This window comes from Muntiacus reevesi, chromosome 5 (assembly GCF_963930625.1).
Source record: "Muntiacus reevesi chromosome 5, mMunRee1.1, whole genome shotgun sequence".
Taxonomy (NCBI): Eukaryota; Metazoa; Chordata; class Mammalia; order Artiodactyla; family Cervidae; genus Muntiacus; species Muntiacus reevesi.
The window spans coordinates 66,771,851-66,788,940 of record NC_089253.1 but is presented as its reverse complement, the minus strand read 5'-3'; the positions used below and the strand labels follow the sequence as shown (position 1 = coordinate 66,788,940).

At 36.2% G+C, this 17,090-nt stretch overlaps 1 protein-coding gene across 1 annotated transcript in view; it reads left to right on the top strand.

The window, feature by feature from the left end:
* The window catches only part of USH2A (usherin), a 905,205-nt gene that overhangs the window by 256,116 nt on the left and 631,999 nt on the right, over window positions 1–17,090 (top strand). The window lies entirely within an intron of this gene.

Sequence of the window (17,090 nt, the reverse complement as noted above, 5' to 3'; positions counted from 1 at the left end):
AAAATTTATTTAACTTTGTTTAACTATTCCTAGTACTTATTTGATGTAACTTTTTTTTTTTTTTTTAATGTGACAACTGTTCATACCCTATGTTCTCTTCAGAGCATTATGGGAAAAAGTAATTTCAGGGAAAGCCTACCTTCTGTGGGTCAGAAGCAGCGTAAGGCACGTGAGGCATAATATTTAAGGCACCAAAAACTCAGTTGTCCATGTACATAATATTTTAATACAATATTTTTCAAATAAAAGCCAGTGCAAAAATCCCCAGCAAAATATAAACATTTTCTTGTTTTTTCTACTTTCTTTTGTCAATTAATTTTTATTCTAGTATAGTTACCTTACAATGCTTTGTTGATTTCTGCTGTGAATTAGCACACAGTGAATCAGCTATACATGTCCATATATCTCCTCTGTTTGGGACTGCCATACAATTTAGGGCCCTACAGACAACTGCGTAAAGTTCCCTGAGCTATACACTAGGTTCTCATTAGTTATCCATTTTATACATAGTATCATAGTACATATATGTCAGTCTCAATCTCCCAATTAATCTAACACAAGATCCAACCCTCACTGTGTGAGCTAACCTCGTGTGTCTCGCTCAGTTCCTGATTTTACGCGTATTATAGTCTGGAAGTCTTTTGCTCTATGAATTACAGTTTTTAGAAGCACTATTTGACTGTAGGTATAGAAAATAGTAACTATTCATAGTACATAGTTACCACTTTTTAAAGAATTTACAAAGTGTATAATATATATGATTCTATAAACTCAGAATGATATTAATTTAACTCCTGAGAACATAATTTTGGAGCAACAGCTGGACTTTCAAATATTGCAAATGTTGAGGACAATGAAATGGAACTTGAGCTCTGAAACCTAGCTTGTGTATCATTTTATTTTTACTTAAAGTAGTAAATAGCTTGCTTTTATGTGAGGCTGGCTGCTGCTGTGTGTTTGCAATGAATCATGATTATTCCCTAGCTGTGATATATAAAGATTAATATATTAAGAGTCACCACTGGCCTAGTACATCCAGCTCCTCCCTGAGTATTAGAGATTCAATCACTGAGCTCCCCTACAACACTCAACTTCTGCTTACTATTCCTAAAAGTTAAAGAAAGGAAAGGAAGACACCCGTGGCTGATTCATGTCAATGTATGGCAAAACCACTACAATACTGTAAAGTAATTAGCCTCCAATTAAAATGAATAAATTTATAAAAAGAATAAAGCTTAGTGAGAAAACTAAAAAAAAAAAGAAAACATAGGTATCTAGAAAAGATAGTGGGTAGAAAGTAAAATACTTTCTCTTGGATGGAGCTGGAACTGCCTTCCTGGTCCAGCCTTTGGCTTGTGATGTGTTTCTTCGAGGAATCAGCCTTCTTGCCATTCATCTGGGTAGCGCTGCGGCAGGCATGTCAGCTTGGATTTGCTAGCTAGCCAGCAGACAGATTTTCGATGGGATCACCTACTGCTGTTGCTGTGAAAAGACAGAGTGGCCCATCCACTGTTAATAAATTTAGTCGTCTGCGCTGCCTCCCTTGCCGGCCTCAGACTCCGAGGTGCACGGGCTAGGGGCAGATGCAGCATCTGGGAAGTTTTCCAAATTCCTCTTTAAAAAAGTTAGGCCATAAACACCGGCCTCATGAAGCAGGATCCTTCTGTCTGTAACAAAGACTCCAGCTGCACAGAAAATGTGTTTGGAGTCCACATCATCTGAAGGACAAGGCAGGGAGATCACAATTTTGGCTTGAACGACTCCCGGGAGCTTTGGTGATTCCTGGAGAATAAGCAGTTCTCCTGCATTTAGGCACGTTTTGGGGCCTCACTTGCTGCTTTCTATGAGCCGCATGGCTTGCTTTGAAGGCTGTCTTAACTTTGAAAGTAACCAGGTCTCCATCAAGTTATTTATTGGTTTGACACTTTGGCTTACCTGGCAGGTTTGGTTGGATACTTTTATTGAGTTGGGTCATGGTTTAACTAAATTTGCCCAATCAACGAGCCAAGCAAGACAAGTGTACAAAAGCAACTTAATAGCTTTCCTTTTTTTTTTTTTTTTTCCATTTATTTTTATTAGTTGGAGGCTAATTACTTTACAATATTGTAGTGGTTTTTGCCATACATTGACGTGAATCAGCCATGGATTTACATGTGTTCCCCATCCTGATCCCCTCTCGCCTCCCTCCCCACCCCATCCCTCTGGGTCTTCCCAGTGCACCAGCCCTGAGCACTTGTCTCATGCATCCAACCTGGGCTGGTGATCTGTTTCACCCTTGATGGTATACTTGTTTCAATGCTTTAACTTGTATCTTCTTATGTAGAAAGGTAAGTGTATAGTTAGCTTTGCACATTTGTTTTCCTTGTACATTCTGTCATTCATTCCCTCTACAACCCTGGAAGGTAGATATTTTCCCTCTCCTGGATTATGAGGAAATACAGCTCCAGTAACTGGGTCCTCCAGATTGCCACAGCTGCTGAATTGAAATGTGAATTTGGAGTCTTCTGGTTCAAAAGCTGGTACTTTGCCAGAGGGGGAGTGAGCAACCTTGGATAGTTCTTTAGAAGGTATAGAACAAGAAGTATCTAAAAGTAATAAATGAGGGTGGAAGGCGAAGTAATGATCACCCAAATAGTAGGTCTTACCCAACACTGCTAAATTTTTTGGATTTGTCTTTTGGTTTTTGGCTTTTCAAGTTAACGTGCATGCTAAGTTGGTTCAGTCATGCCTGATTCTTTGCGATCCCATGGACTATAGCTCACCAGGCTCTTCTGTCCATGGACTTCTCCAGACAAGAAAACTGGAGGAGGTTGCCATTTCCTACTCCAGGGGATTTTCCTGACCCAGAGATAGAACCTGTGTCTCCTGCATTGGCAGGCAGATTCTTTACCACCAGCACCAACTGGGAAGCCCTTTCAAGTAACAAAAAAATATAATAGTATTGGAATTATTTATTTACTTGTATCCCCAAAGATTTCTGGGAGTGAGATTATTTTTTTCTCTATCAATTAATTCTAGAGGGTTCCTAAAACTAGATTTTTCTAACACTGAACAAAATTATTTTAAATGTGCTGAAGTGCTCTGCCTCAAACAGTACTTTCAACTCATGTTCCTATAAATTTCATGCAATTTCTATATTCTGAGGCAAATTTAATGAGCAAATCCTGGACATCTCTAAGATGAATTATATTTAAAAAGTGAATAATTTTAAGAAGAAGTTGGATATCTTTTATTTTGATTCGGTTCAAAATCTCAAACTCTAACTAAAAATGATTCCTGAAATATGAATGGAGATATCAAATAACTCAAACACAAATATACAATGATGTGTATTTTTATACATATTTTATATAAGAAAAATGTGAGATTTCACTCATCAATAACAGGATTTGTAAATATATTCACAACATGTTTCATGGCCATAGAAATATGTGGAAAGTCTCAGTATAAGTTATCTTATTACTATAGTTCAAGAAATAAATCTCTCATATAACTCCCTCCTCTTCCATATATTTGCTTTAAATATTTTTACCTCAAATGGTAGAATGAAAACAATTCAAAATCAATTCAAATACTTGAGTATATGTTTATGTTGCTCAATATAGAAATCATTAAGCTTAGCAATATAAATGAACTCTGTCAAAGTCTACTTTGGGGTTGAAAAATGAACCAGGTGAATCTTTTTTACAATCTGTTATTAGTCTTTTTCCTTTCTGATACAAATATTCTTTCAAAGGTCTAATTTTTAGGAAGGGTATATTATCAGTCATTTGCATCATAGTATAAATAACACCCCCCCTTTTCTTTACAATTAAGAATAAGGGATTTGGAAGCAGACTTACAGAAATGTTGCAGATCTAAGTCCTATTATTTATTAGTTAAATATAATTAGACAAACCACTTAATCATCTGTGTGCCTCTTTTTCCTTTTATTAAAATTGACATACTACTACTTATAATATTGATATCAAGCAAATAGATTAGTATTAAAGGGGATAGCTCATCCAATAAACTTTGCACAGTGTCTGCCACATAGATAAGTTTATAGTCATTCAATATTAGCTATCAGCTATTACTCATTTAACAAATATTTATAATACCTACTATGAGACAGATTTTATAAAATCTTCTGCAATTTGTAAAATCATTATTCTGTTAATTCATCTGCTGCTGCACATATGTTTACCTAAATGTCATATCTGGGGCATGAGTAATATGCAATTTCTATATTAAAATGTGATATTTAATGTGTTACTGAAAACAGTTAAATGAATCTACCTAGTGTTGAGACATTGGATAAACTACTTTCATGTGGCTTTAGTCATGCTCATCTGTGAACCTAAGGCTTGTACTGAATGGTCAGTTCCTTTAACTTCTAAAATTCCATATCAATAAACATAGGATATTTAAGTAGGCTCAAAAATTCAAGATATAAGTTATTGCTGAGGCATCTGTGAGATTAGAAACACTTAGATTTAATTGTTTTGTTATCATTCTTTCACATAATATATTCACAATTTGTTGTTGTTATTCAGTCTCTCAATCATGTCCTATTCTTTGCGACCCCATGGACTGTGGCATTCTAGGCTTCCCTGTCCTTCACTGTCTCCCAGAGTTTGCTCAAACTCATGTCCATTGAGTCGAAGATGCCATCCAGTCATCTCTTCCTCTGTCGTCCCCTTCTCCTCGTGCCCTCAATCTTTCTCAGCATCAGGGGCTTTTCCACTGAGTTGGCTCTTTGTATCAGGTGGCTGAAATATTGGAGTGTCAGTTTCAGCATCAGTCCTTCCAATGAACAGCCAGGACTGATCTCCTTTAGGATGGACTGATTTGATCTCCTTGGAGTCCAAGGGACTCTCAAGAGTCTTGTCCTGCACCACAGTTGGAATACATCAATTCTTTGGCACTCAGTCTTCTTTATGGTCCAACTCTCACATCCAGACATGACTACTGGAAAAACTATATCTTTGACTAGATGGACATTTGTTGGCAAAATGATCTCTCTGCTTTGTAATATGCTGTCTGGGTTTGTCATATCTTTTCTTCCAAGGAGCAAGCTTCTTTTGATTTCATGGCTGCAGTCACCATCTGCAGTGATTTTGGAGCCCAAGAAAATAAAGTCTGTCATTGTTTCTATTGTTTCCCCATCTATTTGCCGGAAGTGATGGGACCAGGTGCCATGATTTTAGTGTTTTGTATGTTGAGTTTTAAGCCAGCTTTTTCACACTCTCCTCTTTCATCTTCATCAAAAGGCTCTTTAGTTCCTCTTTGCTCTCTGCCATCACCATGATGTCATCTGCGTATCTGAAGTTATTGATATTTCTTCTGGTAATCTTGAGTCCAGCTTGTGTTTCATCCAGTCCAGTATTTCTCATGATGTACTCTGCATGTAAGTTAAATAAGCAGGGTGACAGTATACAGCCTTGACATACTCCTTTCCCGAATTTGAACCAGTTCGTTGTTCCATGTCTGGTTCTAACTGTTGCTTTTTGACCTGCATACAGGTTTACAGGTAAGGTGGCCTGGTATTCCCCTCTCTCTAGGTATTTCCGACAGTTTTTTGTGATCCATACAGTTAAAGGTTTTAGTGCAATGAAGCAAATGTTTTTCTGGAATTCCCTTGCTTTTTCTATGATTCAGTCCAGTTGAGTGTGAAGTCAAGTGGGCCTTAGAACATGAATAAAGCTAGTGGAGGTGATAGAATTCCAGCTGAGCTATTTCAAATCCTAAAAGATGATGCTTTTAAAGTGATGCGCTCAATATGCCAGCAAATTTGGAAAACTCAGCAATGGCCTCAGGACTGGAAGAGGTAAGTTTTCATTCCAATCCCAAGAAGAGCAATGACAAAAAATGTTCAAACCACCACATTCACAATTTAGGATTAACATAAGTTTGTTCTTTTTCTCTACTAATCCGAAGAATTTATGGGGCAAATTCTAGGAATAACTTAAGTGATATGGGGAAAATTGCTCAATATAAAGTAGATACTCAAATCTTGGGTTATATCAGAGGGTTTAAAGAAGACCTAAGTTCAACATAATTTCATGATCATGATTTTAGAACTAGAAAATAGTGTGCACACTCATAGTGAATTATTGCCCTGGTTGCATGGGGTTAACAGTACTTTGTCTTTCCAAAACAGTAACAGAGGAATTCTGGAGGAAAAAAAATTGTTTTGCTTATTTTCAGGATTGCAGAGTAAATCCACTTACAAAAAGAATTTCACTAGTAATCCAAATGGAACCTGGTAAAAATAGCAAACTGTAATACTGCTCAGATTGGCATTCCAAAGGTGACCCTCTCTCTCCTTGTCACTTTTTTTTCCTATTAGCGAAAACAGGTCCATGATCATTTGGGGGAAGGTTTGACTATTGTAGTATCCAGATGCCAATCACACCAGCCTTTTAAACTGCCTTCACTGGTGACCCTGCCCAGAAATCAGGAACTGCCTTTGGGGAGATCTTTGTAGCAGCCCACTGGGGAGATGAACACACATGTGCACCTGGATGTAATTCCCTTTTATTTGTCTTCATGAAAAATGTGATTACTGATGTTGAATATCTTGCAGATGAGAACTCTGTACACTTTCTTCATAATAATGCTGTTCAAGGACACCAAATGATTGTCTTACAGTTTTAGTCTCTGAGTATTTGCCTTCCATAAATGGCTGAACTAAATGCTTTAGGATCCAGAAATATAATTAATTACTGACTCATAAAGAGAGAAATGCAACCCCCAAATCAATATCTTTTAAAAGCATATATTTTATATTTTTCCTATATGATATTTATGCTTTATTATTCTTGTATTATTTTTAGTGAACTGAAACACTAAAATACCACATTAAAGGAAAGCTGATTCTAAGCAGTTATAAGTGAAGGTGTAAGTAGGGCAAACTTCTTCAGATACGCTAATTAGTAAAAGCATATTAATTCTGACCTTCAATACCCTTGGTGTCCCACTATTTGTTTTCCTCTGTCTAAGAGCAAATAGTTTTGCCAGAAAGTTCTAAAAGAAAATAAAGAAAACACTAAATAAAATGCCAAGTCTTTTCAAAGCATATTTAAACCATAAATTTATTTAAGCTTTGATGTTAGATTTCAACCAAATCATTTGTTGAAAAGCAAATATATGCATCAACTATATGGCCTACCAGTGTAAAGAGCAGGCATTAATGATATAGAAAAATAAAAGCAAGAGTAAGAATGCAGAACTTGGGAGCAAAGTGAAGAAATGGAGCTCAAGCAATAATGAGAGTTCCTGGGTGTTTCTGATGTGAATCAGAAGAGATGTCACTATCTGTTGAGCTCACCTTTATTGACTAAGAGGGAAAAGGATGAAATGCATATTCTTAGAATAAAAGAAGTCAAACTAACCCATGATAACTAAAGATAGAAGTGACTATTAAGATTGTTTCATTTTTATTACCTTTGGTAGAGAGGTACAGTAAACTCTTAGAAATGCTTTCAGGTGATATTGAAGGATGGGAGAAGACTTTTTTCTGTATCCATCAGAAAGGCCAGTTTCAGAGGACTATATTTGTTTTAATCTTACATATTTAAGGTGACTAATTTTGAAGCACATTTCTGTAATGTTGCTTTGTGTTTGGAAAGTTAACAGTAGGTTGGTCTGTAAGTAAATTGTTTCACTTCAGAATTTTATCTCAGATTTCAAGAAACAATCATTTCACCAGGACTTTTTACTCTCATCAAAATTTTTATACCTTTTGGGGGGTTTGATTTTGCTGAGATGGTCAAAATGAATGACATTGCAAACTTGCCTTTGCATGAAGAACCCTTCCTTTTCTGTAAACTTCTCTCAAATCAGTCTAGAGCAGAGGGTTATGAAATTCTCCTCTAAAGGTCCAGGCAGTGGTTTTGACTGTATGGGCCACGAGATCTCTGTCACAGCTTCTCGGTTCTGTCACGGTCGCATGAAATCAGCCATCGACAGTGTGTGAGCAAAGAAGGGCAGCCATGTTCCAAAAAGATTGTCTTTACAAAAATGGGCAGCAGGCTGGTAAGTTTGCCTATTCCTGGTCTAAAGTTTGCCTCTCCTTGGCTCCAAAAAAGATTAATACATAATTTCATAATTAATGAAGCATTTTTCTGTCCTCTGCCCTAATGCTAAGAATCCTAAAGATAAGTGGAAAGGAGCTCAGATAAAAGAAGGGAGAGTGAAAAACCAACACAAGAAAGAGGCAGCAATGCTTGATAACTTAAAATATATCGAAATAGCATCTTTTCTGCTCAAAAGAGTCTTCGGTGACCAGAAATCCAGCCCAACACTGACCATGTCAATACAACAGAATAATCTTTTCCTTGCAATAAACTATTTTTGTTAGCTGCTAATGCTCTTTTAACCAGCTTAAAGGATCTGGTTTCCCCATCTCTTGTATTACCAAATAAAGGTGTATTTTGCCTGATATACTACTCTACATGTGTTCACACGCACTCATTCCATATTCTCAAACACACACTTCCCACCCTGTTCCCAGGTTGCCTGGTAGTCTCAAATTTACCTATAGTACTTAAATTGTCCAGTGTCTTTTTGTTACAATATGTTGGCCATTTTGGAATCTTCTTTAAGCCTTCACTGTGAAGGAAAAATATTTCTTTCTGTCTCTTAATAGCATTCAGCATCAATAAGAGAGTAATTTTAGTTCTCTTTTCATCCAATTTAAATGGGTGGAAAGGAACTTACAGTAGCAAAAGAATCATAATGGTCAGTAGTGATAGCAAAACTAGTGTCTATGAAGGTGATTGCTATTTGATTTAATAAAATGAATAATTTTGTATGTGTTTTCTCAGAATAAACATATTTAAAGATCTGTAGTTAAAATTATTTTTATAAGTTAGGTAAATGTAACATCCACAAAATATTGATTAACTTCATAAGTCAGAAAGAGAAAGACAAATACTCTATGAGATCACTTCTATGTGAAATCTAAAATGTGACACAAATGAAACTTTATCTACAAAGCAGAAACAGACTCAGACATAGAGAACAAATTTATGGTTGCCAAGGGAGTGGGGTTGGGGGTTAGAAGTTTGGGGTTAGCAAATGCAAACTATTATATAAAGGATGGATAAACACAGCATCCTACTATATAGTATAGGGAACTATATTCAATATTCTGTGATAAAACATAATGGAAAAGAATATAACAAAGAGTGTGTCCATATGTTTATCTGAATCACTTTGCTATACAGCAGAAAAGGTAACTCTGTAAATCCACTATACTGCAATTTAAAATTTTTGAAAAAAATACATATACATAATTGTAGGTTAAAATATTTTTGAGGAAAAAAGATTATCCTCATTTCCAATCAGATAGAAAGAATTCCATTAATATCATTGTCAAAATCCTGGATCTTTCAAAATCTGAATTTTAGTACTCTGAAGAAATGTTTACGAGATCATGAATGAAGAGTTCCATTGCAGCACGGAAATATCAAGTGATATTATGAAGGACACGTTGAAGAAAGCTCACAAACATATCCCTCAGGTATTTGTTTGGAGATTCAGGAAAGGAAACTCAGTTATGTACATTCTCTGGACTGAGGCACAGTCTCTCTTTGGGGTCTCTTTGACTTTAAGTGCAACCTCACAAGAAAGGCAGGAGGAGGAAAAAGGGAGAAGATATACCTGTTTAGTCATTTAGGTGATGAGTCATCCTGGCAATGGTGGCCATGTCATCCTCACAAATAAACTGGGTCATAGGCGAATTTGATAAATGAAAGATAAGGACTTGTGGGAAGCTTAAAAAGATGAATAATTCAATGTTTCTCCCATTAAACGAGGCAGAAAATGGAAAACAAATGTAGATGCCTCTTTCTTGACTTCTCAGCCTCTTCATACCCAACCCTCCCCCAGCCTGTTCCTTCTTCTAGGTTTACCACTTTGTTTACCAAAGTGAATATAGCTGAGTATCTGAGACAGTCACCTGGGGAATGTCTCTAAACAGTGCTTCTCACTCCCTTCCTCATGGTCTGTTAATTGGTCCTCCACCAGCCATTATAACTCTGATATATTTCTTGGAAATATCCACTAGTCCTGTTGCTACTTCCTCATCCAGGTCTATGTTGTGGGTTTCTAAGTCAAAACTTTGACTCCTTTACAGACTATTTATTCAAATTAATTACCTTTCTTATCATCCTCTTGCTTAAAACCTTTTATAAGTTTCTTAATAAGATGCCCCATGAACTCTCTTCTGCTTACTTTCTTACCATTCAGCTTCACCTCTTTGTATACTTCCTAGGTGACTCTCCAGGTCTGTGTCTATGTTTCAGTCCCAGCTAATTGAATATACCACACTCTCTTGGAGGCCTAGGTCTTTGAAGATATTGATACCTTTGCCTGAAATGCCTTCCTTTAGTAGCAAGCACTTCTTTTTCTTATTACCTGATTAATACCTTTGTTGTTGTTCAGTCACACAGTCGCGCCCAACTCTTGCAACTCCATGGACTGCAGCACGCCTGCCTTTCCTCTCTTTCACAATCTCCCTGAGTTTGCTCCAACTCATGTCCTTTGAGTTGGTGATGCCATCCAAGCATCTCATCCTCTGTCATCCCCTTCTCCTGCCTTCAATCTTTCCCAGAATCAGTGTCTTTTCCAGCTCTTGGCATCTGGTGGCCAAAGCATTGGAACTTTAACTTCAGCATCAGTCCTTCCAATGAATACTCAGCATTGATTTCCCTTAGGATTGACTGTTTTGATCTCCTTTCAGTCCAAGGGACTCTCAAGAGCCTGCTCCAACACCACAGTTCGTAAATACCAATTATTTGGTGCACAATTTTCTTTATGATCCAACTCTCACATCCATACGTGACTACTAGAAAAACCAAGTTTTGACTATACAGCCTTTGTTGGCAAAGTCATGTCTCTGCTTTTTAATATGCTATCTAGGTTGGTCATAGCTTTTCTTCCAAGGATCTAACTTCTTTTAATTTCAAGGCTGCAGTCACTGTCCACAGTGATTTTGGAGCCCAAGAAAATAAAGTCTGTCATTGTTTCCATTGTCTCCCCATCTATTTGCCATGAAGTGATGGGACCAGATGCCATGATCTAGTTTTCTAAATGATGAGTTTTAAGCCAGCTTTTTCACTCTCCTCTTTCAGCTTCATCCAGAGGCTCTTTAGTTCCTCTTCACTTTCTGCCATAAGGGCGGTATCATCTTGCATATCTGAAGTTATTTATATTTCTACCAGCAATCTTGATTCCAGCTTGTGCTTCATCCAGCTCTGCATTTCACATGATGGGCTCTGCATAAAAGTTAAATAAGCAGGGTGACAATATACAGTCTTGACATATTCCTTTTCCAATTTTGATCTAGTTGTTGTTCCATATCTGGTTCTAACTTTTGCTTCTTGACCTGCATACAGGTTTCTCAGGAGACAGGTAAGGTGGTCTGCTATTTCCATCTCTTGAAGAATTTTCCAGAGTTTGTGTGATCCACACACTTTGTTGTGATCCTAAAGTCAAGGGCTTTAGCATAGTCAATGAAACAGAAGTAGATTTTTTTCTGGAATTCTCTTGCTTTTTCTATGATCCAATGGGTGTTGGCAATTTGATCTCTGATTGCTCTGCCTTTCCTAAATCCCAGCTTGACCATCTGGAAACTCTCGGTTCTCATACTGTTGAAGCCTAGCTTGGAGAATTTTGAGTATTACTTTGCTAGCATGTGAGATGAGTGCAGTTGTGCGGTAGTTTGAGCATTCTTTGGCATTGCCTTTCTTTGGAATTGTGCTGAAAACTGACCATTTCCAGTCCTGTGGTCTCTGCTGAGTTTTCCAAATTTGCTGGCATATTGAGTGCATCACTTTCACAGCATCATCTTTTAGGAATTGAATTTGCTCAGCTGGAATTCCATCACCTCCATTAGCTTTATTTGTAGTGATGCTTCCCAAGGTCCACTTGACTTCGTTTTCCAGGATGTCTGATTCTAGGTGAGTGATAATACCTTCTTGGTTATCCAGGTTATTAAGATCATTTTTAAAAATAAATATTCTCTATATTCTTGCCACCTCTTCTTAATAACTTCTGCTTCTATTAGGTCCATACCATTTCTGTCTTTTATTATGCCCATTTGTGCATGAGATGTTCCTTTGGTATCTCTAATTTTCTTGAAGAGATCTCTATTCTTTCCCATTCTATTGTTTTCCTCCATTTCCTTGCATTGCTCACTTAGGAAGGCTTATCTATCCTTGCTATTCTTCGGAACTCTGCATCAGATGGATACATCTTTCCTTTTCTCCTTTGCCTTTAGCAGCTAGTTTTTTGTCCTTTTCTTTTCTCAGCTAGTTGTAAGGCCTCCTCAGACAACCTTTTTACTCTTTGCATTTCCTTCTCTTGGGGATGGTTTTGATCACCTCCTCCTGTACAGTGTTATGAACCCCCGTCCATAGTTCTTCAGGCACTCTGTCTATCAGATTTAATCCCTTGCATATATTTGTCCCTCCATCTGTATAATCATAAGGGATATTTAGGTCATACCTGAGTTATCTAGTGGTTTCCCTTACTTTCTTCAATTTAAGTCTCAATTTTGCAATAAGGATTTCACGATCTGAGCCACAGTCAGCTCCTGGTCTTGTTTTTCCTGACTGTATAGAGCTTCTCCTTCTTTGGCTGCAAAGAATATAATCAGTCTGATTTTGGTATTCACCATCTGGTGACATCCATGTTTAGAGTCATCTCTTGTGTTTTTGGAAGAGGATGTTTGGTATGATTAATTCCTGTTGATCATTAAAACATTAACTGAGCTGTTCCTTAAATTGCTTCCCCAAAGTTCCCCCTAATCCCATGCCAAATCTAGATTAGGAACCTCGGCAATGTATGATCACAGAAACCAAGAGTCTTCATTTTAACATTTGTCATACACCTTTATAATTTCTTGTTCACTTATCTATATCCCAAATAGACTGAAATTATGACTGTTTCCTTCAGTTATAACATTTGTGCCTTGCATGTCATAGGACCCAAACCAGATGTCCAATAATGTTGAATCAATAATTAGCTAAATGAGTTGGATAGAAAATGAAAAATCTATAAGAAAGATTACTTAACTTTAAGAATTATATAATGATGAGATTTGCAGTACATTAGAACACATCACATAATGTTGAGAGCTACCTTTTTGGAAATACTGACAGCTTAAAGTGATAACTCAATTTGTCTAGTCTCTATTGGCCCAAGATGTTTAAGAAAGTATTTTTTAAACTATACAGTACTGGAGGCAAAAAGAGATTCTTATTAATTATCCTTAATTGCTGGTGAAGTTACTTCTCTGTTACTACAGCTAGAGTCATTTTCTCACCCACCGTATCTGTCACATGGTATTATTGGAAATGGGATGGTACATATGTCTTAGACACAGGATCTCCTTAGGTTTATTAAATTTTGAGGTTAATGAATACTTTGACACTTTCCCCTGTACATATCATTAGGGCTTATTGCCATAGGTTTAGGATGGCAGTCATAGTAAACATATATAGTACAATAAAAAGCACTTTTAATCTTGAAAATGCCTTATAAACAACAGTGATCAATGCTGTGGATGGATTAACAGCATCAAATTGATTGAATTCTATTTCGAGGGTGATGGTGGTGTTAACATCGACATTCCTGCTCACAAGGAAGGCAGCAGTGGCAGTGGTAGAGTGCAGGTTCTGGAGTCAGATTCCCCAGATTTAAAATGTGGCATCTCTACACCCTGGTGTCTAACTCTGCTCAGTCATTTCTCTCCTCTCCAGCGCAGTTTCTTCATCTCTAAAATGGGTTATTCTAAGATTTCAATGCAGAAATCACCATAAATGATTAGTACACAATATCATAATAGTCATTATTATATATGCATTTAATGGCTGGTGTTTTGGAATTCAGAATTTTGAACTATGTGCTGTTACACTCATGCATGTATTTTATGTGCTTAAACCACATAAATCTTGATGATATTCTTTTTATAACCTCTCTCTACTCCAGATCTCTCTGATTTTTCACTTCATGTTATTCAGTCTATGAAGTTCTATTTTTAAGTTGCCTTCCCTGTCTAGAGACTTAGATGTTTTATCTCTCATAACTGAATTGTGAGGGATTACTTTACATTTTAACATGTACTTATAAATCGAAATCTATTTCTCGTATTTTCCTCATTATCATGCTCCTTAAAAAAGAAGACACTTTCAATGTGTCAGTTTTCTCACCTACCAATCACTCCTTGGACTTCTCTGGTGGCTCAATGGTAAAGAATACGCCTGCAATGTGGGAGACCTGAGCTCGATCCCTGGCCCACTCCATTATTCTGAACTGAAGAATTCCACAGATTGTATAGTCCATGGGGTCGCGAGAATCGGACACGACTGAGAGACTTTCACTTTAACAAATCACTCCTTAATCTGTCACTTGTATTTTTTTTTTTTTTTTTTGCCCACTGCTTTCTTATAAATGCTTCCTTCAAGATTGTCAATAATTTTCAAAAGAAGGGCTATTTCTAATCTTCAACTGTGTGTCCCCAAATAATAATGTTATCGTGATATCCTTTTAAACATATAAATAAACTAAATATTTCTTACTAGACTTCCCCTTCTGTTTTGTGCAAGTTTATTTTCAAACTTTTGACTCTGCTTTCTACATCCACATTTAAATGGAGGAGCTTGATCATTGTTGGATGTATTGTGAATCTTTACCATTTTCCCAGTGGCTCAGATGGTAAAGAAACTGTCAGCAATGCAGGAGACCTGGGTCAATCCCTTGGTTGTGAAGATCCCCTGGAGAAGGAAATGGCAACCCACTTGAGTATTCTTGCCTGAAAAGTCCCATAGACAGAGGAGCCTGGAGGGCTACAGTCCATGGGATTGTAAAGAGTCGGACAGGATAGAAGTGACTTAGTACGCATGCATGCCAGATGCTATGATTGGTGTTTTAGAAAGAGTATTGGGTAAAGTAGACACAGCCCCTAACCTTAGGGAGCTTGGAAGGTTGCAATGAAATCAGGCATCAAACATGTAATTAAATAATTGCAAGGGATTCCTGACTCCAGCTGTGATGTCAAAAAATCCTCCTGCTGAGAAAAAGTAAAAAGCTGGAGAAAATTTTTTAATAATATGGTTATATCAAGACAGTACTGTTAAACTAGGACTGCCAGGACTTGTGGGATCAAGCTAACAGAAATAAGAAAAATCATTTCAGTGAGCTTTTTGTTTATCTTTTGCATCTTTCCTCTATTTGTTTTGTCCTAATTCCTATATTGCATAGTCTTGGTCATGGAGGTGGAGGAAGCTTGACTTGAAAGACAAAAAAATTAGAGTTCAGGGCCTACCAAGGATGAAGGCCCTTAGTAAGTATGTCAGATGTTCCACTGAAATCCTACCAGTGGAAACAAACGAGAAATAGAGCAGTCATCCAAAAGCAGGAAGTAAACCCTCAACTCATCTGAACTGCCGGTAGAGTAAAAGTTGTCTTTCTGTCAGAATAGTTTAAATATTTACTGCAAGATGACAACATCATCAAGAGTCTGCATTTCTAAAATACACAATGTTTGCTATTCAATACAAAATTACCAGGAATACCAAAAATATAGGACCTAATAAATGAAAAAGATACAGATCCTCAAGTAATCTAGACATATTTGATATATATATGCACATGCACAAAAGTTTGTGTATGAAAATTACATACATATAAAATAGTTATGATTAGTATTGTAAATAAATGAAAAGATGCAGAATTTAAACAGAGTTGGAATATATTAGAATAGGAGTTCTAGAATTAAAGTAATACCTAAATTCGAATCTCTATAGAAAGAATTTCAACTCTATCCCTGTTGGAGTAAATAGTGTTAGACTAATCTTAAGCTATGAATGTTTGAATGCATGTTTTAGTAAATAAAGGGAATGGTTAGAAATCAAGTATCTAAGCTTCTAACTCAGTGAGAAACCAGAAAGAGCAAATGGAAGCCCCCAAATTTGAAAGAAGGAAGTAGTAAAAGTAAAAGCAAAAATTAATGAAATAGGAAAAGACAAAAATGTAAGGAAGAAAATAAGACCAAAATATCTATATGATTTACCACATTAACCTAATAAAGATGAAACCTTTTAAATTATCTCTATGGATTAAATAAATACTTTTGATAAAGTTCTCAGCAAACTAAGAATGAAATATTCTTTATTTTTTATTAAAATATATATTTTTATAAAATACTACTAGTATAAAATATTGAATACTTTCCCCTAGATGTCAAGGAAGGACAAGGACAGGAAGTCCACTATCACCACATTTATTCAATATTATATTGGAAGTACTAGCCAGACCAACGTAGCAAAAAAAAAGATATTAAGAATGTTAAAGAAGAAGTAAACTATCTTTATTTGCAGATATAATGACTGCATATAGAAGAATCAAGATAGTATATAAGCTATCCAGTTTAATAAGTACATTTAGCAAGGATTTTGTATAAAGATCACTATTCCTAAATGAAATATTTCTGTTGAATAACAAAAGGTAATCAGAAAAAGAAAAAAATTTGTGTCACTTATAGTATCACCAAAATGTATAAAAGATTTAGAAACAAACCTGGTAAGAAAAATAATGTAAGACTTCTGCAATGAAAATGACAGTGTTTCCTTGAAAAATTGATGAAAACCTAAATGAATGATAAGATACTCATGTTCATGGATATGAAGACTTAATGCAATTAAATAGAAAATCTTTCTCATTTTATCTGTAGAATCCATGTAGTTCCAGGCAAAATCCCAGGATTTTGGGGAAATTGGGAACCTGACTCTAAAATGTATATGGAAAAGAAAAGGACTTAGAGTAGCCAAGGTTATACTGAAGAAAGACAAAGCTGGAGGATTTACACCATGACATATCAAGACAATTTGTAAAGCTACAGTAGGTAAGGGAGTATAGTATTGGCATAAGCATAGACAAAAGTAGACCAACAGTATACTGTCACATAGATATCCAGAATAAATGCATATATATGTGTACCAAAATCATGTGCAAGGTTGTTCTTAGAAACTTTATATTCTTGATAATCAAAAACTATTAACAACTCACATTTCCTTCAACAAAATAATGGAAAATAAATT